The sequence below is a fragment of the Podarcis muralis genome, chromosome 4 (genome assembly GCF_964188315.1).
Source record: "Podarcis muralis chromosome 4, rPodMur119.hap1.1, whole genome shotgun sequence".
Taxonomy (NCBI): Eukaryota; Metazoa; Chordata; class Lepidosauria; order Squamata; family Lacertidae; genus Podarcis; species Podarcis muralis.
The window spans coordinates 60,555,248-60,582,257 of record NC_135658.1 but is presented as its reverse complement, the minus strand read 5'-3'; the positions used below and the strand labels follow the sequence as shown (position 1 = coordinate 60,582,257).

At 40.8% G+C, this 27,010-nt stretch overlaps 1 long non-coding RNA gene across 5 annotated transcripts; it reads left to right on the top strand.

Moving 5' to 3' along the window:
* Positions 1–694: 694 nt before the first annotated feature.
* On the top strand, positions 695–26,883 carry LOC144327521 (uncharacterized). Of its 5 annotated transcripts, none has more exons than XR_013392598.1 (5): positions 695–837; positions 14,324–14,454; positions 16,926–16,968; positions 19,501–19,578; positions 26,348–26,883. It is a non-coding gene; the product is annotated as an uncharacterized LOC144327521 (long non-coding RNA). The 5 variants fall into 5 exon arrangements; XR_013392599.1 differs by having other exon boundaries at positions 19,498–19,578; XR_013392597.1 differs by lacking the exon at positions 16,926–16,968.
* The last annotated feature ends 127 nt before the right edge of the window (positions 26,884–27,010 follow it).

Here is a 27,010-nt window from a genome sequence, read left to right as displayed (position 1 = left end):
ATGTTCTCTTCTCATGGTGGCCAACCAGGTGCCTAGTTTGTGAATCCCCAAGCAGGACCCGGGTGCAAAGGACTTTCCCCACATGTGACTCCCAGCAAATGGTATTCAGAGGCTGCTGCCTCCAACACAGGAGGAAAACATAGCCAAAAATAAAAATAGAAACAACCAAGAGCAATACTTAAAGCTCATAAACCATTATAAAAATTCAGCACTTTCGGCATGCATGTGTTTCCTTTACCTTTCATCACTCATTTCTCGGGCCCTTAACTCGCACTCATGCCTCGCTTCCATTCCCATTTTCCAAGCATCTAATGCCCATCATAACCTTTCTGAGCAAGAGAGCATGTCACTTATGTTCTGTTATCACCCTGCCTAGCACACCATGGGCACTAAATAAAATTTAAATAGTAAGGGTAGAAGTTACTTGAGCAGTAAATCTTCCAAGCTTTTGAGCCTCGCAACATTTCTCCCATAAATCAATGTGGGCTGTGGGCTCCAACATTTTTAAAATTTCATGACAGAAAGCTCCGAAAAGGGAGACAGCAGCAATTCCAGGACGCGATCAGCCAACGCAGTTTGTTAGCAGACATATGCCTCTGTCTAGTCATGTTTGCTTCCTTGGCAGCTAGAGTCATTTGCTGTTGTACATTAGCCGGCATTTCATAAAAAGAGACAGCTTTGCAGTGCTGGATGAACAAGGACATGAAAGTGCCCAGGCTGAACCGTGTTCCAGAACTCTGACTCATATGCCACACTGTCTCTTCCATTTCATTCACCCTGAGGCAGTCACAGAGAGTTGCGAAGAACCACTCTTCAACCAAACATATTGGGAACATGGTGAGTTAAGGCTAATTTTCAGTGGACTTTTTTTTTTTGTAAAATGGAATAGTAAAATGGAATATAAGATAATGTTGCCTGGATTCCAAGTAGGCTTCATGCAGCCACCCCATTTCTGAGAAGTCACACCACCACATGGGCCTGTCCATGGTTTGCATGTTCACAGCAGACTTTGTGACTGTCATGGACTGAGGCAGCTGTGGGAAGGTGGGGACCTTCAGTCTCTGCAACTGTTCCTTAGGGGCAGCTCACAGAGAGTAGCACCTCTACTTTATACCTCTCCTCTGTTCAGAATGGATAGGAGGCTTGGGGTCCAGTTCTGGCATCCAATGAAATGTAAGCATGTTTACGGGAGTGTGTTTAATGTAGGGGAGGCTGCGCCAGTGCAAACAGGAATGGAGCAGGAAGAGCAAACAGGCTCTCAGGCAGCGTGAATTTTTCAGGGGTTCTTTACTGAGACCTGCTGAGGGCACCATGAGAGGTACTGGAGGGCACAGTGGGACACACAGGTGCTGCATTGGTGACCCCTGCTTTAGCATGTAAGAGTGTGTCTGTGCATACATGTGTGTGTTACACACACACACACACACACACACACACACACACACACACACGTCTTGCAGTGGCTTTAAGATTATGCTTTGTTATTTTTATTTTTTGAAGCACGTTTCCCAAAAGAAAAAAAAACCAAAAGCTTTATAGCAAGCCAGATTGGTTTTTATTTTTACTTGAATATTTGTCAAAATAAATATCCCTCAGGAAACAGTTTGGGCAAGTAACTGACTACTTTAGCTGTTTATTTTCCTAATATGGATGTAATTATGGGTAATGCAGTATGTTGTTATTGCATTAATTGTGGTGGAGCTGCTAGTATTTACACAGCAAGATTCTCGGAGGCAGAGTTTGCTTTGTATTGCAGCTGGTATGGGTGTCTTCTGATTAAAATAAATGACCTTTTGAGTAATTCTTCATGTAGCATTCTGACCTAGGATAGTGCTGACTGAAACCAAATAAAAGTGATGAAAGCTTTAAATCCTTTGAGATTAATGAAGGCTTTCCCACACAATCAGCCAAAACATCACTCAAGTGCATTTTTGACTTTTTGATGACAATAGCACAATATCCCATCTGCACAAGATAGATTCATGGAAATGGTGAGAATAGCCTTGCTGTTCTCTCCCCCTTTCCCCCGCCACATTTTTAGATCTGGGTGCATGAGCATGAATGGGGAGATGCACAGCTTCAAAATATCCCTGTCTCCTCCATGAGTACACCACCAAACCCACATGCAGAAAATTCACAATACAGTGGTACCTCAGGTTACATACGCTTCAGGTTACATACACCTCAGGTTACAGACTCCACTAACCCAGAAATATTACCTCAGTGGTACCTCGGGTTACATACGCTTCAGGTTACATACACCTCGGGTTACAGACTCCACTAACCCAGAAATATTACCTCGGGTTAAGAACTTTGCTTCAGGATAAGAACAGAAATTGTGCAGCAGCGGCGCAGCCGCAGCAGCAGCAGCAGCAGCAGCAGGAGTCTCCATTAGCTAAAGTGGTGCTTCAGGTTAATAACAGTTTCAGGTTAATAACAGACCTCCAGAATGAATTAAGTTCTTAACCCGAGGTACCACTGTATACTGGAGGACTTTTGAAGAAGGAGGTAGTATTGCTGATCCTTTTAGTTTGATAGATATCTATAGCTCCTGCCCACTCTTCATCCAGTGTGCTTGACCGCTGGTTTGGGAAGTGGTGTATACAACATGTAAGCCACAACAATATATATCCAGTAGTTTCTTAAGAAATGATGTTTTCTCCCAAACGTGCTTCAATCTGAATTGAGAAAAGGTATGTCCTAGTTTTAAGCCAGTAATGTGTGCACAGCCATAAACTGGTGTCATAGTCATTCTCTTTCTCTGTGGAAGGGAGCAGTTAGGAAGGGACCTCTAGCAGAGAATGCTTTGCCCCCTGACCAAACTTCAATTCCAAAGGTTCATGAGAATGTTATGAACCAATATAAGTTTGCATGGTAAAATTGTCATCCAAAATAAGTATATAATTGAATGCTTATATGCAGGAATACAGGGAGAAGACGGATTCTGGGTTGGTTTTTTATTGTAAAGAATATGCAATCCTTCCTCAAATAAATAGCAGCTAGGCAACAGACAACCTTAGTGATTCATTTGAAGATAATATTTGATATGCCATTCAGTGTACAATTAGTGTCAAGCTTATTATAATGACAGGGTAACTATCAATAGAAATTCTACTCAGTGGGTTATATGATTTAATGAGGCAGGCTTGGATGGCAGCCAAGGGACATATGGTAGGGAAAAAATGACCTCAGGCAGATATTAAAACATGATATTTCTTTTGTATGGATTTTATGAGATTAAAAAAAAAAGCACACGCACAATCTTGTATGGAATTGTTCTAATGAGTGTTTCTTAATGCCGAACACAATTTAAATAGTTTTAATGAAAAATTTCAGAGGAAGTAAGGCATGTGGTATAGTGACAAAAGATGTGTGTTACAGGAATAAGGATCAAACTTACATAGGCAAAAGTCCTTGCACAAATGTAATAACTTCATTGGATACAACCCCTAGTCTTTCATGCCTGCAGCTGATGATCAGCAGTGTAGATGAAGAAATAGTGGAGTCATATGCATATGATCAGTTCCTGACAGCTCTTTTAATGCTATTAATATTACCATTTCTTGTCCACCCTTCACAATAAGGTCCTAGGGTAACCCCATCAGATGGGATGGGTAAGTATATCTTCTCACAACATCTATCTGTGGACAGAACTTAAGTCTTTATGGAGTGTGCATATAAGATTAGGAAATTATAGTGCATGTTGATGCATCCAGTAAAGAGATTTCCTTCCAATATCGTTAGCTAGCCTGCTCTTTTCATAAAACAAAATGAAACAATAAAATGGCTCATTAGCTTACCTTTAATGCAAACTCACTGTTTGTAGTCCTATTCCTTCTCATAAAAGCATAGGTTCTATATACAGGTAAATGTCAAACAAGACTCTCCTTGGAGAAAACACCAAACCCTTCATTTCAGAAACAGACAATGACTGACAATCTCAGAGCGTGGCATTGGGTAAGTATACTCAGTCTCTTGACAGTTATGCTATGGGGTGCCATCTTATCACTAGTGCCATTTAACATCTACGTGAAGCTACTGGGTGTAATCATTAGGAAATCTGAAACATGGTGCCATAACCATGCTGACAATGCCCAACACTGTTACATCTGTGTCAGGTGCAAGTGTGCAAGGCTGAGATCAGTGCCTAGACTTGGTGGTAGGCTAGATGTGGACCAATAATCTGAATCCCAACAAGGCAAAAGCCTTATGAGTCAGTTCCTTGTATATGATCGTATTGTTAATCTGTTCAGATATACAATGTCCCGTGCTTTAGATGACCATTCCATGATGATGATGATTTGTCCCCCAGCTCCATTCTAGCTTCCATAAGGTTTCATATAAACGATGCCAGAGAAGTGAACTTTGATATTCAAGTTGTACCTCTTCTTTTAAACTAGTCATGGAGGTACACTAAGACTCCCAGGAGGCCAAAGGAAAATTTGCTGCTGACTTTGGTGCACTTAGCCTTTTGCCAGTGTTCGGAGTCTTTTACCTCACAAGAAATGGTAACCTGCCCAATGACAGAGATAAATGGCTGCAGTTAGCAGATTGATTTTCCTTGCAAGATATTTCCCCATTTAAGCCCTGATCCTAGTGCATTAGACTGGGCTTAGCAAGCAACGGAATGTGTCTTGCCAAGATTATCCCAAATTCCTTCTACAGACAAAAGAAACAACAATATGCCTTCGGGTGTTTTAGCGCACAAAACAAGGAGATTGAAAAATATGTGCCAGAAAATCGTTCTCAAAGCATGGGAAATGATTTCCATGAAACATTAGTAGTAACATGTCCAGATTACTGTCGAAAGGGAGTAGTTGAATAACAAGAATTCAGTACTGTATGTACAAGTTCCAAAGGATAGGTGATAAAGTTTTTCTTCTCTCATGCAATATATACAATAGGATGGTCCTATATACATTCGAAAAGCACCCCCGGGTGCAAGTAGATAAATAGGGACCGCTTACTAGCGGGAAGGTAAACGGCGTTTCCGTGTGCGGCTCTGGCTCGCCAGAGCAGCGATGTCACGCTGGCCACGTGACCCGGAAGTGTCTGCGGACAGCGCTGGCCCCCGGCCTATAGAGTGAGATGGGCGCACAACCCCAGAGTCTGTCAAGACTGGCCCGTACGGGCAGGGGTACCTTTAACTTTATATACATTCTCAGCCGCAGTAGTGCCATGCACAATGAGGAAAATAATACCAAGTTACCACTGTTGCGAAGTACTCTAAGCATGTGAAGGTGCTATGGGGGCACCAATTCTAGGGGGCCAAGCATTTTTGGCCCCTCAATGTTCCCTGCCATCAGGGGGCAGAGGAAATCAAGCACAGAGCCAAGCGCAGTTTCAGTGGTTGGCTCCACCTCCTCCCGCCATGAAAGGCTGCCAAGTGCAAGAGAGGAGGAGCTGCCGGCCACTGCTTGCAGCTCTGTCCCTTGGCTCTTCCTGAAACGGCATGCAACATCAGTCATCATGCACGTGACATCACACGTGCTACCCGACCCCCTCAATCTTTGGTGTAAGTTGGCACCTCTGGCGCTATGCAAATGTTAGCAGTAGCAGCGGTCATGGTGGTATTTGGAAATGTATTTAAAGCAAACATCAAGGGAAAGCTTTCTTTTAAAATGAAGTGATGAGAGGAGAAAAAGAAACCACATAGGCAGATGTAGTCCGTTAAGCTTCATTTTGTGTACCCAAATTGCTTCCACTTAAGACACCACAGGAAAAATTAGCTACTCAATATTCACTACTCAGCAGTCTGCACTGCATTTCTTGATCCTTCACTAAAAAGTGACTACGCTAGGATAAAAGATACATGATTCCCCTCTTTTCTCCTTGACTCACTTGAGCTTTTCCTGGATGAGACTTGAGCCTCCCCCGGAAGCCTTAGAACCCTTTTGCCAAATGAAAGTGGCAAAAATTGCAATTTGACACCCACACAGAGAACTATAGAAGTAGATTTGGAGGCTTGAACTACCACATGCAGAATAAAGCACAGATTAATTCCATTTCCGCTTTTTGCCTTGCTTTAGAAATGTGATACAATTAATGTTGCATGCGATGGATAGATGTCAGCATTTTACAGGTAAGTAGCTTGGGGTTTATGACACATGATAATCTAGGCCATAGTATGCCAACCACATAAATGTCACAGATGGACCATAAAACGTGGTTAGAACATGATTAAAATCTCAATTAGAGGCCAGATAGATGGCTATGAAATAAGATACATTTGTTTTTTTAAAAAAATTCCAGGAAAATAAAGTCAGAATGATTGAGTCAATTGCTTAAAAATGAAGTAAACATGTCAGCAGCCCCGCTATAAAATGTGGCTAGTTTAAATTGTAGCAGTTGCTCCTTATCAACCTAAAAGGCTATTGGCAGCAGCTGCGGAAACGACAACAAAAACAAGCTGCTGTAGAACAGTATAGTGGTGAAGAGTATGTGCTATTAATCAGGAAGGTCCCAGTTTGAATATTTTCTATTACCATGAACTCCCTAACTGGCCTTAGGCAAGCTATTATTTTTCAGCCTTAACACACACACACACACACACACACACACACACACAACCAATAAATATGGGGAATAATAATTTAGGAGCAAAACAATGGAAGGATAATGATACAGAGTTTTTGTAAGAGTAATACAGGTGGGACACTTTTAACCCTGAGAGAACTTTTTTTCAACAGTTGCTTTTCATTCTGACTGTGTTGGGGAGAGAAGAGATAAGCTTCCTATCCCCCACCCATTGTGTGCTGCCTTTTTTGATAAGGCTCGCTCCCCTATGCCTGTGAGGAAGAACTAGACATGTAGCTACATGTCATGTATCTGGTAGCAAATGTCTAGTTTGGCCCTGGGTTTTGGTTTAACTGGTTCAGTTTGGCTTTGGCTGGAATCTCTCTTTCTTGTTCGTCACAACTTCAGCAGAAGGACCATAAACCTGGACGTGGACAATGCCGCTAACGTGCTGAGGGCAGCAAGGTCCCTAGCAGATTCAGATGAAATGGAAGATAGCAGCATAGCTGTCAACGTTTCCCTTTTCTTGTGAGGAATCCTATTCGGAATAAGGGAATTTCCCTTTAAAAAAGGGAAATGTTGACAGCTATGGATAGCAGGAAGAAGCTCACGAGGCTGGAACAGCTCAAGGGTGCAACCAGCAGCTTTAGAATCTGTCTCATACCTGCCTCTCCCCACAAGTGGATTGGGTTATCACCCAACAGGCATAGGTCAGCTCAGGCTTGAGCTTAGTGGTAGCAGAGAGGTGCTGTGAGCTGCTATCTATCTATGCCAGTCTTGCTGGACCACTCTTTGGGAGGGATTATTAGAGCGGAGCTCTCCACATGGGCGGAGCTATGCCATGCTCACTCAGTAAAGTTGTGTGACCTGTCTAATTCCAAATATTGGTGTCCAGCTTTTTCTCACCTTACTCCACTCTCAACTGTAGCAATGGTTCATTGGAGGCATGCTGGAAAGATCTTTCTCTTTCTGTAATATTCCAAAGTATAAATGCAACTGAAAGTTAGGGCATACCAATAGAATCTTCCTCCTTGAAAATGTAGAGGAAATCTGATGTTCCAAAGACATTCTTCATGTCAAACCAGGACACTATCCACATTGCTGTGTGACCCTTAATCCCTGGTGAAATAAGGAAGAGACTGCCCCAGTTTTATCAAAGTCATGCAGAAAAGAATGTACTGCTGACAAGTGCGGGCATGATGCCAAAAGGTGGCCTGAGTACTGTGCTGATCAGAAGGCTACTTGCACATAAGATTGGAGGAAAACTAAAATGTAACATATTTTTTTACAATTGTGGAAACACACCAGGAAAACTAAGTTGCCTGTTCATTCTATGTAGTCTGTGAGAAAGTGAAGGCAGACCAATGATATTTGGTCTGTATTCCTTTGAGCTGCCTTTAGATTTGCATAACATTTTATAGCCAATGATGTCATGTTTTTCAGATTTGATCTTGACATGGGGGCGAACAATAAAATGCATTGCCCAGACAGTCACATATTTGTGGCTTGTGAGTACAGTGGGAATAACACCAGTGTTGGGTGAATTTGGGGCACAACTTTATTGATGAAACAACAGGTAAGTAGGCTTGGCATGGCAGTGGGGCAAGGATTAATTCATCTTCCCGGTCATTCCTTGCCCATGGAATGGCATTGCACTCAGGATAGGTAAGAACTCAACCTGCCAGCTTGGTAGTTGACCAGCATTGAACACTGGTGTGGTGGAAACCAAGTGTTCAGGGGCCCACTAGGCAACCAATGGAGAGATTCTAGCCAGGCAGAGCATCTGCCAGGGCTTAGGACATGCCTTGAGCCAATTCTCTGACCAGGCCCCCTATTCCCTGCTTTACTATGCCAATCCTGACTAATGCTGTTTTATCATGGAATTGTAGAGTCGTAAGTTGCAATGCAGAAATCTTAACTAGATTGTACATGACAGATGGCCATCCAGCATCTGCTAAAAACATCCAAGGAAGGAGACTCCACCATCTCTTGTAGAAGTCCGTTCCACTGTCCAACAGCTCTTACTGTCAGAAAGTTCTTCCTGATGTTTAGTCAGAATCCCCTTCTTTATAACTTGAATCCATTGGTCCCAGCTTCCAGAGCAGGAGAAAACAAACTTGCTTCATCCTCAATGTAGTAACAAAGTTCTTGCAATCACCTAACATAATGAAGCATTTCACTGAGGGAAAGGCAGGAAAAAACCGTAATCAAGGTATGTGTGAGGTTGGGAGGAAATAATTCCTTTCTGGGCCTGTCAACCAGTGTCCCAAGTACCTCCAGGGGGTGCGTCTAAGACCAAGGTGTGTGGGAGGGAGAAAACTTGTGCGGCAAGATGGCTCCAACCACTTGTGAGCAAGGCCTTTTTAGACCTTGGCCTTTCCTCCCGCTCATGGAATGTTGTGGGACAATTGTCATCCCATGAGATATCACTAGCTCCTACACCACCAGACAAAGTTGCCTCATACAGAGGGCTCATCTGGAGTGAGACATAATGCACTTGTGTTGTTATTCTGATGTTATGTCCAAGTATGAAGACACCATGCCTCCTGTGTGTTCAGTGCTCGGTAGGATCAATTGTTGTTTACAATATTTTCTTGCCAAGATGGCCAAATAACACTACTTATCTCCCATAGGGTACAGAACATCCAAATCTCAGCAGAGGTACAACACACTGTCCCATTTGTTATATCAAACTCCTTAGTTTTAGAACAATTCCCAGTTCCTGTAGTGATTTGGCTATTAGGCTGTCTCAATTAGCACTTCGGAAGCTGCATTGGGGACCGTTACTGAGCCCATTTCCCCAGGGCTGCACAATGGAGCTTGCACGACAGACAATTCAGTGTGATGACTTTGGAGTATTGAGACTATTTGATTGATGGCTGCTGCTTTTCCAACACTGGGACAAATCCCAGTTCCAGTAAAAGAACATAAATTTGCTAATGCCTGTTAACGCAGCACCAGAATCAAGACTATCCTTGGAAGGGCAAGACAAGACAACTCATTTCAGCCAAGAGATGCACAGTGAACAGGTTAACTGCTTGCAGGTGTCGCAATCTGCCGGTAGCATTGTGACTCAATGCCCACCGGCAAAAGATCCCACCTGTTCAACTCTTGGGCATTCACATTATGCAATGCTGAATGAGTAAGTTGCTGGGGGGGGGGGGAGTAGTCACAGAGAAGCTGGAGAAAGAAAGCAGTTTAATGAAGAACAGCTTTACTATTATGTCCAAAGCCTATGGGATAGCAGCTCCATAGGAAAAAAAGGATTAATTCCTTCTTAGATAAGGCTATATAACTGAATATGTGGATTTCTTAAACTATGTTGTGATTTCTTTTGTCATTTATCTGATTTTAATACAGAGTTTTACTACAGGGCAATAGAAAACGCTGCCCTGATTTAAAATGTGAATAAAATCCCAGCCCATTCAAACTAATATGAATGGTTACACAGGATAACAGAAATGAACGCTTTTTTTATAACTAGTGAAGATCTGTTCAACATTTGTCCAACCAATTGACTCTAATTGTAGATGTCTACTAAGAGAAAAAGAAAAGGGCAAGCACGTTGTGACAGAAGGACAAAAACAGATGATGGAATTATGAACAGACTTATAATGTGTAAGATTTTATTTTGTTAATGGAGGGCCTTTTCTTCTGTAAGTTTTTCCTGCACTGGAATGCTTTTTGTCACAATTTCTATGAAGCAATAGGGCTAAGTTTGAAAGGTGAGGGTTATATCTAACAAGCCCTGCACCAGGTCTTCCATTTGCCAGGTCTCTCCTTCCTAATGTGGCCTCCATGACCCCAGATATTGGCTCAGGGCAGACTGTAGAACCCACAGAACAGCAGGCAGAGAGTTCCATCTGGCAAGCTGAAATACTTACGCTGTCAGAATGATCAGCTTAGTGCTATGTTGAATTCATCCCATTGTCTTGGCGATTTCCCCAAAGAATCCAGAGAATGGTAGTTTGCCCCTCACGGTGCTACAATTCCCAACAGCCTTAACCCATGACATCTCCCAGGATTCTTTGAGGGAAGCCATGAACTTTAAATGCATGGTGTGGATGTTTAAATTTCCAGAGAAAGTTGTGTCAATAGCTATTGATAATTATTGCATATCATGAACACACACACACATGCTGCATATTCTTATCAGATCAACTTCACAATTGATAATCATCAGCTAATTTTGGCATGCCTGAGCCTCTTACAAAGAAAAAGAGGACATTCAAGGAGACAGAATGAAATGCCAACATGTTCATATTACATTGTTCTCGAAGACAGGTTTTTTTCGTTGAGTGAAAAAAATAGATTTTCTTTGACTAGGAATGGAAAAATAGCTCCCTAATCTTTTCTTCCAGAAATAGACAAAAATGATTCAATGACAGAGGAATCTTATTCCTTTGAAAGGAGTGCACCCTTCAGCTGTAGAATTGCTCACTAAAACCAGACTGAAAACACATAAGTAATTGTAATGGTAGCTATCTATGGTTCAGACCAATCTCATTCCTGTCATTTTTAGTGGCTAAAATCATAGTACTTGATAAAAAGAAATCTTAGGTCACAACACACTCAGGGCTCCTTTGGCCAATGCTCATGGGAATGCACGAGAGACAACCAGGGTACAAAGGTCTCAAGTTTACAGCATGTCACAAACTCAGGTTTTTCTAGTTATGGGTCACATCATATTTTGTGCCCTAACAGAAGAAGGCATAAATAATATATGCTAATTGATCCAGTACAGAATAAGAGCTAGTACAATGGTCATTTCTTTGTATCAGACTGTAGAAATACAAAGGAAATCTTCAGGAAAATCAACCTTTTGAGGTGTGATTAGGGTTGGGGTGTGTGTTCAGTTCAGTTCACATTTTAATGCAAATTTATGTAATTTATCTCTCACAAAACAAAATGCTTCTAGCCTTCAAAATTCGTACCTCTCAGAATTTTGCAATCCACTTATCCACCCAAACATGCATATATTAAGCAACATACCGAAATGCAATGCATTGGAGAAGATGGCTTGTAAAAATTAGACAAAATTGCATGCAAAAATGTGAATATTGAAAGAATTGTGCAGATGAATTTTCATTAGGACTTTAAAAAAAGAAAGAAATTTGCAAACTGATGCAAAACTGTGACAAATATTGGGAAAATGAGAAGCTGTGAAAAAACTGAAATTAACAGATTCGTCCATCCCTAGCTATGATTAAAAGTTTTATTTGCTAGTAAGATGTTGAAAATTTGATTGCCTTGTACTCACTTCTTCGCTCCTTATTTACTTTTAAGAGCTCCTTAACGTTCTCAGTGATGATGAGTTCTATGGAATTCAGCACCTTCCATAATCTTTCTTTGCACCAACTCATCATTCCCCCGCCCCCCGCCACATCTACAATCTGAAGTGTAAAAGTTATAGGACTGTTTTACTATCACATTAAAAAATATATATATATACCAAATTTGGAATAGTGATCTTACCTTATTTCCTTTACTAAAACATGATGCTTATATTTACTAGGCTTGGTTGTTATATTAACTGTTGTGTTAGTATTTTTCATTTAGATTTTAGATCTAATGTGTTTCTCCTTTAAGTCCATGGCAAAATTTTAAGAGGGATACATTACATGAACACACATGCACATGCACATGTCTTTCCTTTCTATCTAAAGAAAATATAAAGTCCTTTCTTGGTGAGAAAACCTGCTGTGATCTTCAAATTGAAAGAATACTGCCACTCAATCTTTGTATAGCTGATGCTCTCAATATTAAAAGAGACAGATTTAACATCTTTTATATTCTTTTTATTTTACCTGTTTGATGCTCACAGTGGTAAAATTCCATAAGATAGAGGAAGAAAGTTGTAGCAATCAATAAAAACTAGCAGATACAGCAGACTACTAAACTGTTTAATTTATACGACATTTGCTCAGTTCAGAGGAACATGGTATGGATATTATTGGAAATGTGCCATGAGCTCTTCTCTCTCTCATTTCCTCTTATCAGTTCCCTTCTCCATAACTGAATTACTTGTGACCAAAGTTTGCCATGCCATGCCAACTGAACTGAACAACTTTGTTTAGTACTGAGCGCTTACCTCCAAACCATTGTTTACAAACCTGCTTCATAACAACACTATGTTGTTATGTTCCTGAGCAGCTCATGTCCAATTATTCATGCGCAAATGCATCTTTTGTCAACTAATCCAGTTGTCACATGAAAGGACCATTAGTAGAAATTTTGTCTGGAGATTAAATATTTTGTGCACTGGTGCAAAATGATTTTGTCTGATGATATAAACAGTCTTGGACCATTAATTCTATGGCCAACAATTTGGCCCTCAGTTCTATAAATTTACATACCTGTGGTGGCATGGAAAACTCTTGTTCAGAGGTGCCATGATAGCCTCTTCTTGCAAACGTATTGTTTCTATCTGGAACTGCTCCAAAGGTCCATCTTCCTTCCCAACTGACCTATTGTAGAAAACCTAGGTAGAGGAATCCTGAAAATAGGATCCAGGTCTAGTGACAGAACCTCCATGGTGGGTTGTCAGAACACCATTATATTTTGCTGTATGAAGAGATGTATTCACAAGTGACAAAGGTGGGCTGCACTGTGCCACTTATTTCATATAGGTTACTACTACTTCTCGTGGGCCATCTAAACATCTTTAAGGAATATGATAACACGTGTTTGATCGCTGGAAAATATTTGTCTTCTGTTTATGAAGTTGAGAAAAGGAGAAAAAGAGAGAAATAATCCAAGGGTCAAAATAAATCACATTTATTAGTCTCCCCCCCCCAAAAAAAATGTGGGGTGGTTTCAAGTATACAGTATTCTTCATGGATATTTTTATACACAACAGAAACCCTATATACAGTTTTCTCCCAGACTTTCGTCAAATAGTCATCTCAAGCAAACATCACAGTATTGTAACACTTCCTTTTACTGATTTACCAGTTTATTTTCCTACTTCTTCATTTTTGGTTAAGGTACAGAAGGCCCTGGTTTTTCCTTGTATTTATGAAGACCCACTCTCCCTTTTGTGGTACCTTTCTGAAGTTATTTGTGAGATACTTCTGCAGATTGATTATCTAAATTGCAAAGGCATTGAAGTTTCCAGTTCATTTCCAAAACTACTAGAGAGATTTGAAGGAATCTTAGACCAAACCAAATCATTGTTCCATCTGGATCAGTACTGTCTACACCAACCAGCAGTGGCTGCTTGGGGGTTTCAGGCAGGAGTCTTTCCATATCTGGAGGTGCTTGGTATTTATCCTGGGGTCTTCTACACACAAAGCATGAACTACGCTCCTCCCCCAGGAGCTACTAGTACCGTTTCCTCTTTATTTAACCTTCCTCTTGAGAATGATAAACAGTGCATGGTAGGGTGCCAAGGTCACAGCTTTGCATAACGGTAGCAGTAAATTAAATTTGATCCTGTATAGCACTCTCCCCGCTGCCTCTCAGTTCCCAAATCCCTGGAAAAAAATGCACTTAAGACTGCAAGCCAACTAAAGAGACGGATGACTTAAAACTAAGGCAATCTACTATTTAAAACAATGCTCCCATCCTTAAGTGCAGTGAAACATGACAAATATTCCGCTGTGTTCCTGAAGCCAAAGATGCACTGTTGTTTCTTTTTACTGGTATAACAGAAGTCCTTATCTTATGAAATCATTGGTTCCCAAACTATGGCTCCATGACAAGCAAAGTTTGGGAACCACTGTACTAAATAATCTGATCCATAGGCAAAAATGTGTTCAACTAGTTACTTTTGTACTAAGCTCTTTAAAAACTGTGTTTCTCTCAGTTCTCCCTGGAGATGGTGGCGACTGAAGCTGGGAGCTTCTGCATACAAAGCAGGTGCTTTACCACTGAACTTTGACCCTTCTCACCAGCAAATATGTGACAGATCCATGGAACTGAGAACATAACGGAGAGGTACTTCTGGCTGTTTTAGAAACCGGTGTGTGAAGTTGGCAAGCCATAATGCTTTGGGCATCAGTTGCAAAATGAGTCACCTAAATTTAACATATTGCTGAATAGCATCTAATAGCATCTAATTTAGTAACAGTTTATAATAACATTTATTTAAACATGCTATTTCCTGCCAGGAAATAGTAAAAACAGGGGAGAGATCCACACCACACATTTAGAACACATTCAATGCACATTTAAAGCATAAACTACAGGTCTTTATTCAGGATTCACCTCTCTCACTACTACTTTATTTATCAAAATATTCTCTAAAACTTTGTTTTCAACTTTTTTAGTGCTGTGGAAACTGTCCTGAACACACATTTCACTAAACTACTGGGATGTCCACTCTACTACAGTGGTACCTCGGGTTACAGACGCTTCAGGTTACAGACTCCGCTAACACAGAAATAGTACCTCGGGTTAAGAACTTTGCTTCAGGATGAGAAGAGAAATCGTGTGGCGGCAGCGGGAGGCCCCATTAGCTAAAGTGGTACCTCAGGTTAAGAATAGTTTAAAGTTAAGAACGGACCTCTAGAACAAATTACCGGTAAGTTCTTAACCCGAGTTACCACTGTATTTGGCATTCACTGGCTTACTTTACCATAGGGTATACTAAAACGTCCCATCTCTCCAGGAGCAAATAATTTTGAATATTAACATATAAAGAAATAAGGAAGTGTTTTGTTAAAAAAAAGAGAGTTCTGAGCTATCTCAGGTTCATGAAATTTCAACTGCTTTTTTTAGTTCTCTCATTACTACCATCATCCTCATTGCCTCTTACACATTAAGTCAGTTTTATAATTCCCCATTGGCTTCCGTTGCTTTGTGTCATAAGTTGAGACTGTACTTCCTGACCTACTTTCCAATTTGCATCCAGCTAATATGTTTTGCATCCTTTGCTCCCTCTTTCATTTTGTTAATATTTTTGAAGGTTAAAAGCAAAGGAGGCAAATAAGCAACCAAGACCTAGAAACGTCTGATCTGATAGATCATTAAAATAAATATTATTGTGTATGTATTAAGTGGATTTGTCTTATATCAACATGCTTAGCGTGATCAATTATTTGATAAAAATCTGACTATTTATATAACTATATTACCTTACTAGACTTTTTTCACTGTAGGGAATATTCAGCTCTATTGCTTACTACTGTTTGTAATGCCCATGGAAATGGGAGGATAGCTTCGATTTTCTAGGCATGAAAATTAGAAACATGGCATGGGAATGGTGCAGTCCAGTGGCCTCCAATTAGCTAAGTACTGTGGACCTCCTTTTTCAAAAGCCAAGCCACAGACCCCCTACTTTTGAAAATGTTGATATCTCTGTGCTGGGGTTTTTTTCAGCTGGAACTTTCCGGAATCAGTTCTAGCACCTCTCAGGTGGGCACCATTGCCATTATAAGAGAACAAGGGAGGTGTTCATTGTGAGTTCTGGCACTTCTTTTTCTAGAAAAATTGCACTGTCTCCATGAGTTTTTGTTATGTGAGTCATGCCATCATACTTTCCAACATGTCCCAGTTCAAAACCAGGCCGTGCTACTGCATGAGTCACGTGACCCATTTGAAAGCATGGTGACCAAAAATGCATGTCCAGCTGCGAGAGCACAGCCCCTCAAAATGGGATGTCCCAGACAGTTGATGGGTATGTGCCATGGGCCCCCCAATTGGGAACCACTGTTGTAATCCAAGATCCTTTGGCAAGTAAAACACTCCCAGCTCCTGCCAACCTAGCTGTTCGAAAGCACGTCAAGTGCAAGTAGATAAATAGGTACTGCTCTGGCGGGAAGGTAAACAACGTTTCTGTGTGCTGCTCTGGTTTTGCCAGAAGTGGCTTAGTCATGCTGACCACATGACCCGGAAAAACTGTCTGCAGACAATTGTCAGCTCCCTCAGCCAGTAAAGCGAGATGAGCGCCACAACCCCAGAGTCATCCACGACTGGACTTAACAGTCAGGGATCCTTTACCTCCCCCCCCCCCGAAGTTATTTCCACAGAGTCTCCAAATGGCTGTCAGAAATTACCCCTAAGCTCAAGGAACAATTTGCTTAGGGCTTGGGGGGGGGGGGAGGGAGAAACTTGGGGGAGAAGCCATGTTTGTTTAAAAAAGTAGCTATGATCCCAAACTGCTTTTTGAACTGGCCTAGGGATGATGGTTTAAGTAGAGGTTTGGGTTAAGTAAAAGAGGGTTCTATGGAGACAATTTCTAAACAGAAAACTCTGCGATGAAACTGTATAGAAATAATGTCCCTGCATACATCTTCAGACGATGGCCTATATGTTTGTATTAAAGGGTAAGAAAGGGCAAGGATGTGCATTTTATTCAGTGAACTTCATTATTCCAGTTTTGCTGTTTGCACTTCCACATTCTTCTTGGATTGAAATGGCCCAATTGTGTCACCAATCAATTAAACGCCTATTAATGCTTCTTCCAGGGTCCCTTGACTCATTCACTATGCTGAAGGACATGTGTGGCAGGTAGGGCATGAAGTTATATACAGACCTAAGAAGAGAAATCCCTGTTCCTTATGTAGAGTATTTCAAGGGAAAAAGGCCTTGACTTTTATTAACTCAACTACGTTTAAAATGTGACGAGCCCCCAGTGGGTGAGGATATGCAATCTTTACCTAAGAATCCAAAGAGGAAATAAAGTGCCAAGGTTAAACATACTGCCTAAGGAGCAGGGTTTTATTACCAATTTGTAACAGATTTAATAAAACAGAAACTTCCAATAAATAAGTAACTTCTGTGTAATAACTCAGTGCAAAACTGCTGCTGTTAGCATATTTCATTGGGCATGCACATTCAATAGCCTAGACAAGACATACAGTTTCGGAGATGACTATGAACTAGGATGAATTTAAATTGTGAATTAAAAATAATAATAATACCAGTGAGAAAATCATACTCCAAACTGCCTCATTTGTCTCAACAGCAGTTTCATTTCATTGTATGTATGGACAATCCCTGGGAGATACTGAATGAAATTTATTTATAGCTCAAGGCGTTCTTAAAATTTATGGACGAATTCAGGACAGGGTAGAAGCATGAAAGGAGAAGAAAATTAGTGAAGCCACGTACCAGTGGTGGGTGGGTTTAGAGGCAAAAGTGGGTGTGGTGGATGTCAGTTTCACCTTTGTACAGTATGCCACACTCACTCACACACATGCCTCTCTTTATTCCATGCATCCAAACAAAAGCCATTTTCTGGGTTCAATAGCACAGAGGCAGAAAGCACTCTCTGTGTGAAACAGAGCCAGGGAGGGTTGTGGCCTGGGGAGAGTTCCAAGGGCCATGGGCAGAGGCCTGGAGGGCTGCATTCAGCCCACCAGCAGAAGTTCTCCAATCCTGCGCTAATTCCTCCAGAGGCGGTTTTGGGGAGCGCAACCGGTGTGGTGACACTAGGCACCACGCTTCAGGTGGCACCATGCTCTAGAAGGAGCTCAAGAGGCAGGCGCACCAAATTTTAGCATCATACAGGACACCACTGACATCTGAGAACCCAAGGTCTGCCACTGGTCCCTCCCTCTCAGCTCATTCCAAAACCAAACTAGGAATGTCTAAAAAAAATCCAAATGGTTAAATGCAGCTCCCCCTAGACACAGAAAAACTTTATTAAACAAAGTGAGACCATTGGTCCATCTGGCTTAGTATCGTCAACACTGACAAGAAGTTACTATCCAGGATGTCAGGCAGGAGTCATTCCCAGCCCCCTCTGGGCATGCCAGGGAGTGAACCTGGGTCCAGCTTTATCAAAAGATGTCATTATTAAGGAAGATTTGCATAAAGATTTGCTTTTCAAACTAGATAGAGAATTTTTTTCCAGTTTTGCTCCTATTAAATGGTAACAACTAAATTGCACTAAATTTATGTGCTTGGGCCAAGAAATGGTGGTGGCAACGAGGGGTGGGTGCACAGAAAGAGACACCGGTGTGCTTGTTTTATCCAAGGACCACAATATAAATGGCTCTGCAAATAAATTGTTTATTATTCTATTTAACTAACTCCCATTTCCTTGGGGCTGATATAGTCATAGGTGAGATATAATGAGGCCCTTTCTCTGCTATCTTGGGCCAGGATGTCCTGAATCAGAGATGGGGAACCTGTAGCCTTCTGGATCTTATGGCTCCCCTCACCATTGGCCACACATGCTGGGACGGATGGGAGTTGCAGTCCAACATCTGGAAGACCAAAGGTTCTCCAGCCCTGTCCTAGAGTAGTTGAAACACTCCTAGATACCCAATGCATGGTCCATCCCTAGGCACATTAACTCTGGGTCGTTGCAGAGTTAGCACCTGACATCCTTGGGCAGCTACCAGGGATTCAGGTTTTTATTGTTCTAGTCCAGCACTCCAAGCAGCAGTTGGAGTGTCTCTGGAAGTTAACTGGCTCTGTGAAATTAAAAGGGATTCTAGACCCAGCCACTTGGAGAACCACAACCATCAAAGCCAGGTAAGCCTTCCATGAACCAGTGAAGGCCCACCAGAGGTCACTTTGCCCATGGCCTCTCAAACCTGGAGTGGCCCTGGGTAGGAGAGTTGGGCAGGCTCCCTATTTCTCTCAAGCCTGATAGTCAAAAAGGGCCTCTCTACATGACCTCTGGATGCTCATCAATTTTCTACCTGCCCTCTCCCATATCCATTCTATTTTAATTATGATAGTAACTTGATTACCAGCTTCACACCTGAAATAGAGTAGGCATTTCATTTATTTATTTAAAAGGTGCTTGCTGAAAATCCAGCTCTATTATAACTTTAAGAATTTGGTATCAAAAGTGCAAGTTCTTTCTGCACTTGTAATTTGTCCTTCATTTCTTTGGATAATATTCTCCAACCTTTGAGATCCCTTGCGTCTTGGCTATTAATACAGTGAAGAACTGATAAATAAATGTGGCAAAATGTAGCCTGCATTCCCTGTAGAAATTTGACTTTGATGAGACTGGAAACTATGACTGAAATTGAAATTAATCTGTGTGCTCTTGAGCTGATTCAGTGCTTATGTTCATAGCAGGTTTAAGAATGCAGTGGTACGTAAGCCAGCAATTGGAGAAGGAATGGATTGTTGCCCTCAGAGAACTATTGATTGCTAGTAAGTATATGACAAAAATGAATGATTATTCATCTGTTGTTTTTTTTGTTTTTTGTTGTTGTTTGAGCTCAGAGGAGAGAAGTGAGAACAAAGCCAACTGACCTAAGTGAAACGAAGATCAAATCTGGGCTAGTATTTTGAATTCCCTTATAACAACTAAGTCTGCACATAGATTTCTGCTCCAAGAACACTTTCATGTATACATTTAGCTGGTTCCAATTCTTCAACTTCAGTTCTGTTCACACTTCACTGTTGTTTTATAGCATTCCCATTTCAATTAGTTACTCATAGTTTTCTTCATGTGTTCTACTTTTTAAAATAATGGCTGCCCCAAAATCTTCATGTGGCAGTGTCAGTTCTTGTGTGTTTGACTAATATGGTAGATAGATAGATAATTTATTATGCTCAAAGAATAGCTCGCATAACACAATAAAAACACCATTCAAAAAGATAAAATATACAATTAGAGCAGATTGCAGCAATAGCTCATGAGTTAAAATTGAGATATATACATACACCCGTACAACTGAGATTTGGGCTACCATAAAAACTGACACTGAGGCGCCCCAAAGGTCGACTTCAGCTTTTCCCTAGTAAGCTATTTTATTCTAGAGGATTATCTGTGCCTACAAATCTGGGCGCAGAAGCTGGCTACCAGCCAGGGACTAATATGGTATGATCTTCAAGTAAACGCAGTATTGCCTCAGTTTAACATGAGAAAAGATTTGCCTCATAAATCACAAAACATACTATACCAGAGATAAATTTCCTCTCAAGAGGGCTAAATGCTGGGGCTCCGCTAGGGGCGCCACGGAAGATGGCCGACAATACCATCTCTCCAGCTCCCAGGAGGTAATTTATAGGCTGAGATGGGAGTAATCAGCCTCCCAAATTCTTCCCGGTGGAAGGGAAGATGCAGTCTCATCCGCGATGCCCAACAAACCACCCCCAAGTTCATAAAGAAGGAGGGGGTGGGGCACTGGATGGAAAGCCCCCCCCGAGGGAGTTCGGATCTCCCGGACGCTGTCTCCGCGAGTGCACCTAGTTCTTAAGATAAAAAATTGGATTTAAGTTCTTGGACATACTTCAAGTGAAGAAGGGGTAATTAATCTGCCAATTAAGCCAGCCACTGAGGTGCCAAGAGTGACGGAGAGGAAGAAAGATAACATCTAAGAATAACATCTAAGCCGGTATGTTGGAACGGAATGGAAAGGAGGGGGGGGTAAAACTTTTTCTTTTTCTACTATGATAATACCTAACAACCCCCTCCAGAAGAACCGTTTACATTATTTACAGCAAGTGAGATGGGAAAATATAAACTGTGTGGAAATAATAATACTCTATAACTAAAGCTTTTGTTTTTTGAAACGTTTGGAAGAGGATAAAAGACTCTCCAAATATTGATATTAGAAAGATGCAGGATTTCGTTAGCCGCTGGAGAGACCAAAAAACTTTGGACAAATTCTGAGAAGGGTGATGTGACGCATTCTTTAATTGGGATCCACCATTGTTGGATAAGAACGAGTTGCAGAGATAAATAGTCTTGGGGGAGGTGAGCTCTTAATTTGCTATTATATCTGTACTTCTAGTCCGATTTGGCAAATCTCCCCTAGAAAGACTAATGTTTGATGCAACCTGTCTGAGAAAATTAGTGAGCAAACGCCCAGATTTTATTTCATCGGAACTGAGTGAAGATGGAGTCTACCACCAGAGAAGGACTTTTGGATTGATTCGGCATAAACACCAGCGTGTGAGGACATTCTGCAAACAACAGACTTACCAGCTGCAAAAAAAAGAGAGTCATACAAATTTCACACAGAAGCACATTATTGTTTATTTCAACTCTCTGTGGAAACAACTCAGAGGCCACAAAAGAAGGAAGGATAACAACAGGAAGATTTAAAGAAGGAACTATTGGAAACTCAAGGCAGTAGAAACATAAGATGATTAGAACCCCACTGAGCTTGAAGCATGGGAAGCCCCAACAAAAATTTATAATCTGGCAGAATATTTGGACTATATGATATTTATTTGTATAATTTGGAATACTTAATGTGATTTGATTGGACTGTTAAAATGGAAAATTTAATAAAAATTATTTAAAACAAACAAACAAGAGGGCTAAATGCTGTCCTTTTCATATAGGGGTGATTTCGGATATACACCTTTGAATGTGAAACAGAATCTTTATTTGCTATATTGTACCATAAAGATATTGAGATATTAATCCTAAATCAGAAATTTATAACAACTTTCTGTAATCCCTCTTGCTAAACTCTCTCTCTTGTGTTACTTCCCATTGCCCAGGAAGGATTGAATGGGAGTAATAGTGGTAGAAAGAAGATAGTATATTTCCCACCATTCATTCATCTAGCTTCCCAAACTGAACTGATTGGATGGAAAGGAAAAGCACACTTCTATTGCCCTTTCCAAATGACAACAATGGAGATTAGAACAAAACAGTCCTGGTTCAATTCACTATGGGGAAAGAGAATTATAATGCGGGAAGAAAATAGGGGTACACCTCTGCAAAATACAAGGGATTCAACATAGGAATCTCCCCAAACAGGAGCCTGTGGTTCTCCAGATGTCATTGAACTTCAGCTCCCATCAGCTACAGCCAGCCTGGCTACTGGTCAGGGATGATGGGAGATGCAGTTCAAAAACATCTGAAGGCCTGTAGGTTATTCATCACTGCTTTAGGGGGAGCTATTTCTGTTTTCTTTGCTCATGTTGCAAATTGCCTTCCTCACTTTGCAGGCAACAGTCAAAGTTTAATATCCATTTAAAATGGTCAGAATGGCAGTCAGTAAAGGATCAAGTCCCTACATAATCTCCTAACTTAATAACTGTGAGTCTGCATTAAACCAACGAGTTGTGCTGGGGTAATCCTGAACACCTCAGTGAGAACTGAGGCTCTACTTCAGAAATGATGAAAAACTCTGGAAGTGCTGAACAAATGACATTTTGCTTCCAATTCAATAAGACGAAAGCATCTCAGGAATGAATAAGAAATTTGGAATATTTCAATATTGATATTTCCGGGCTGAGAATTTCTCAGACTTTAGTTTCAGTTTATAAGAATCATGAGTCTCTAAATAGAACTGTGTGGCTTTAGTAGATTTTACTAAAATATTTCAGAGTACTAGAATAAACAGTATATCTGTTTAATATTCAGTAGTGAGATTTCAGGGCTGGTGGGGAGAGACATTAGCTCTGTTTTCAAAGTTCTGTAGTTCACACAGGTAATCTTTGTAGCCCTTTTCATGTTCATACTAAAGGGATTTAGAAACTGCTATCTCAAAATTCTTATCCTGAAATGACAATCTTTCCATCCATAAAGGAGGTGTTTCAGGTTTTTTTCAGTTATACTCTTATGCTGACATTTTGCTGCAAATTCCACCCATGAGAGACAACAATAACAGCCATGCTATTATTAACTTCATTACTCATCCCATAGAAGGTCCCTATATTGAGCTGTTTCAACATAGGGCACCCATTTTTTATTACATGTTTTCCTCATCAGGCTACATTAGCTTCAAACACATCTGAAGCTGTCATAAAGAGCATGGAGAGCTTTTCTGTGCACAGATGAGGCAGAGTGTGACAAAGCAAGAAACCTTATCCATCTGCTTTTCTGTCACATATTCTACCATGTAAAATAGTTAGCAACATCAGAAGGGACCTTATGGACCACCCAACCCTAGCTAACTGCTGCAGAAATGACTAATGCAACCTAGAGCTGTGAACTCTCAGCATAAATGAGAGTTCATAAATGTCAATCATGTCTCATGGATACAACATCCATAAACTAATACAATATAATAAAACGACTTTAGAGACCCCCCCCCCAATATAAGCTTCCTTGGGTAATTGTGGTCATCAGAGCTGACCTCTTGGACTACAGAAAGCATAGGGTAGTAGTTGGCAAACTTATTTGCAATGCTTCCCTCTTAGCCAATGCACTTTAACATGAAAAGAAGCCCTGGATAATTATACTTTGAGAATCACTGGACATCATAAGCTGGTTTCTGTGCACGGTTAAAGCATAGAACTAGCTGCCCTTTAAGCTCTGATGTGAAAACTTGTCTTAACAATTTGTATTCACAGCTGGGAAGAGAAATGCAACTGAGTTTATAATACAGAAGGCCAGATGGTGATGGGAGGCCAAGAGTCATGAGTTTGTTGAACTCTTTCTGCTCCTCTCAAATTCAGACGACTTGCTGTTGAGATTATGGCTCTTCTTGATGAGAGAGATAGGAGGCTGGAGAGCTAAACAGTTCTCATTAAGAAAAGGTCAGGCCAGCTAGTCAGAATTTACATAAAATCAATTGAACTTTGCAGACATTTTCCTGTACTCAGATTAAGGCAGAACTGTTGTTTTCATCCAAATATTGCCTGTGGGTAGACAAAAGCATACACATGAGCAATCTCTTGTGTTTTTCACTTTATACATGTATAAAGAATTATTGTGAATTTGTGTGATACACAGAGATGGGTGAATTCCCCAGACTTTATTTAGATCAGGCTCAGCAACTATGAGTGAAATTGGGGCCTCTATTTCTTTTCTCTCTCTCTTCCCCTCTTTGTTGGTCCAGTGGCAGTGGTGCAATGAGAGCAGAAGAGGGGAGGTCAACCTATCTATCACCTTCCCAGCAGTGGAAACACTGTTGCATGAGTGTGTCTGCAATTTTTCCAAGGAATCTGATCTTTGTAAATCCTCTTGTCAGGTGCACTAGGAAAAATATATTTCCCAAGGCTCCCTGTACATGCTACCTAGATATATTTCATGTGCCAGATATATAGGGAGACTGGGTTGTGAGATAAGGGAATTTCAAGATCACTCTCTCCACCCACAGATTACTGGAGTTACTGCAGCAGCAAAGTTGGTGGGAAATGTTGGATCACCTTGTGGCAGATCAAAAGGTACAAATGTTGGGGATGGAGCCATTGAAGTTATGCCCTGAGATGTAAAATTCTCAGTTACTTTAATAGTAATTCCAAACATGGAATCATCTGAAAAGTTTAGTTTTGAGTTAGTTTTCAGTAGGCTCAGCCTGGAATCTCTGGTCACATGAAACATGTCTTCATGGGGTGGTAGGGGTGGTGGAGTTGAACAATTGAAGCACCTGAGCATGTGTACATACTGTTCCCTTTCTCTGAATAATTCCACCATACATCACACACAGCTTTCAGGTTAATCAACCTGTGTTACCTCTGCATTTTGTAAATATATCTGTCTGGTTTATTTTATTGGAAGCTGGAGAGGAAGCTGGAATATTGACAGGCAATTAGACATGTGTAGTCTGAGTGGAAAGTGTGATATGTGTAACATTTCTAAAATAGAAGTCTGACAACTGAATGCCTGTAATTAATTTCTGGTCATCAGCGACCTCTTATTCACAGTTAAGAATGGCAGTCATTTAGTTCCAGGGGTGTTTTTTTTTAGCCCTCTTTACTCTGTGCAAGTCCACTATATTGGATGGCATACAACATAAATTTGCCCCATTATATTCAAGAAACAGCTAATTTGTAAAAACCTATGGGATGAAGATCAAAGTACTTGTTTACATCTGACCAGCAGAATCAGAAGATATATATATCAAATTCTGGTTGCTGACACAGCACCATAGATCACACAGTAGATGCACTTAGCAGAAAGATGCACGATCTTTCAGGGATGCATGCACTGAGAATGTATTGCCATATATTTTATTTTATGTGTGTGTTTCTGTAGTTCATGCACGAGACATGGATACTGCTAGGGTTGCCATATTTTGAAGAGCAAAAAAGAGGACGCTATGACAATTCTCATTTTCAATACCCCTACTTTATGTAGGCTATAGAAGCTGTGATATATTGCTGAAGGGGGCAGGAGAAGAGAAGCCGCCAGTTACATCTATGTCTCATCCAGAAAGTATAGCCAGAGACATTTTGGCAAATTTAAAAAAATCCACCTGGACAGAAATTTCACCCCTGAAAAAGAGGGTGTGTCCTGGAAAAAGAGGGCACCTGGCAACCCATGCAAACGACTAGGTGCAAAACAATCTGCAGGTGAGGCAGGCTGAATGGAATTCATCATGAAAATACTTCTCTGGCCACAGAAATTGTCTTGAAATCCCCTTTTCTCCAGTGATCTGATCAAGCATCTTCTAAAAGCTACTGGGTAGTTACAGAGTGCTGTGGAGCACAGGACTGAGTGGCTGGGGGATCAAAGACACACAGGTTCTATAACCCATGATCTATAAACAGAACACATAATCTAATGGCGATATCAGGTAGACTAATTGGAACTAATCTGCATTATTTCTTCAAATGGGGTTGCCTGAAGACTATCACTTTTATCTGTAATGATTTGTAATGCTTCAAGCAGTGTTTTTTGTGTGTGTTTTTCTCTCTCGAAGGTCTGTGGGCTGGTGTCAGTATCTTGTGTCAGTATCACTTTGCTCTATCTCGCCAGTATTAAGAGCTTAGGAAGCTACCTTATACCCAGTCAGACCATTGTGGTTCCTCAAACTCTATATTGTCTTTGCTGGCTTGCAGCAGGTCTCTAGTGTTTCAGAAAGACTATGGGTGCTATTCAGCTATGTTGTACTCAGAGCAGACCTATTGAAATGGCTCTTAATTTTGACGGGTCTACTCTGAATAATACCTAGTTGAATACCACCCTTTCCCAACTAGCCCTTTCTAGAGCTGTCTGAGACTGAATTTGGGAATGTTTTCATGCAAAGGATTTACTCTACTACTGCTATGTTCCTTCCCCAAATAGTTCTTCCAAGGAGACAGAGCACCTAGCAACACTACTACCCAAGACAAATGAAGACTGAGAATACCCAGGAAACATTGGTCATCTTTCTTTTGGTCACAGAGCTGCAAAGTTCCACAGCCCTGAAGCAGTACATTAGTAAATCATTTCAAATGGATTGTTTTGGAGAAAGTGATTTGAGCACTATGGCCATAATCAATCAAGCTTTTGAGGCATAGATGGAAAAGGTTATTCAAGTGTCTGGCATAAGTATATATTTTAAATGGTCTACTGGCGAAGGGTGTCTGGAAACTTAACGATGGTTTGGCTAGTTCAAGATATCAGGGTTTGCTATTCCAACAGAAGCAGAAGACAGAAGCAGAGCTTTTATATCGAGTGGTTCCATTGGGAAACTGAACACTGGCCTTGTTTAAAGGAGAGTACAACTGGAAAAGTGTAGCAGTAATCTATCTTTATGTGCCTTTCAACACCATAAAATCCTTTAGATTGCAGTTTGTGCATTTCAAATATAGACATTAATAAAGCTGTACTGGAAGCTATCCATTAGAATTTATTGTCTAAATTGCACAGCACTTCTCAGCTATTGTGTTAGGCTAATTTAATAACTCCTTTATAAGGTGAAAAGATAAATCAAATGCACGTCACTTGAAGTAAATATAATCACAG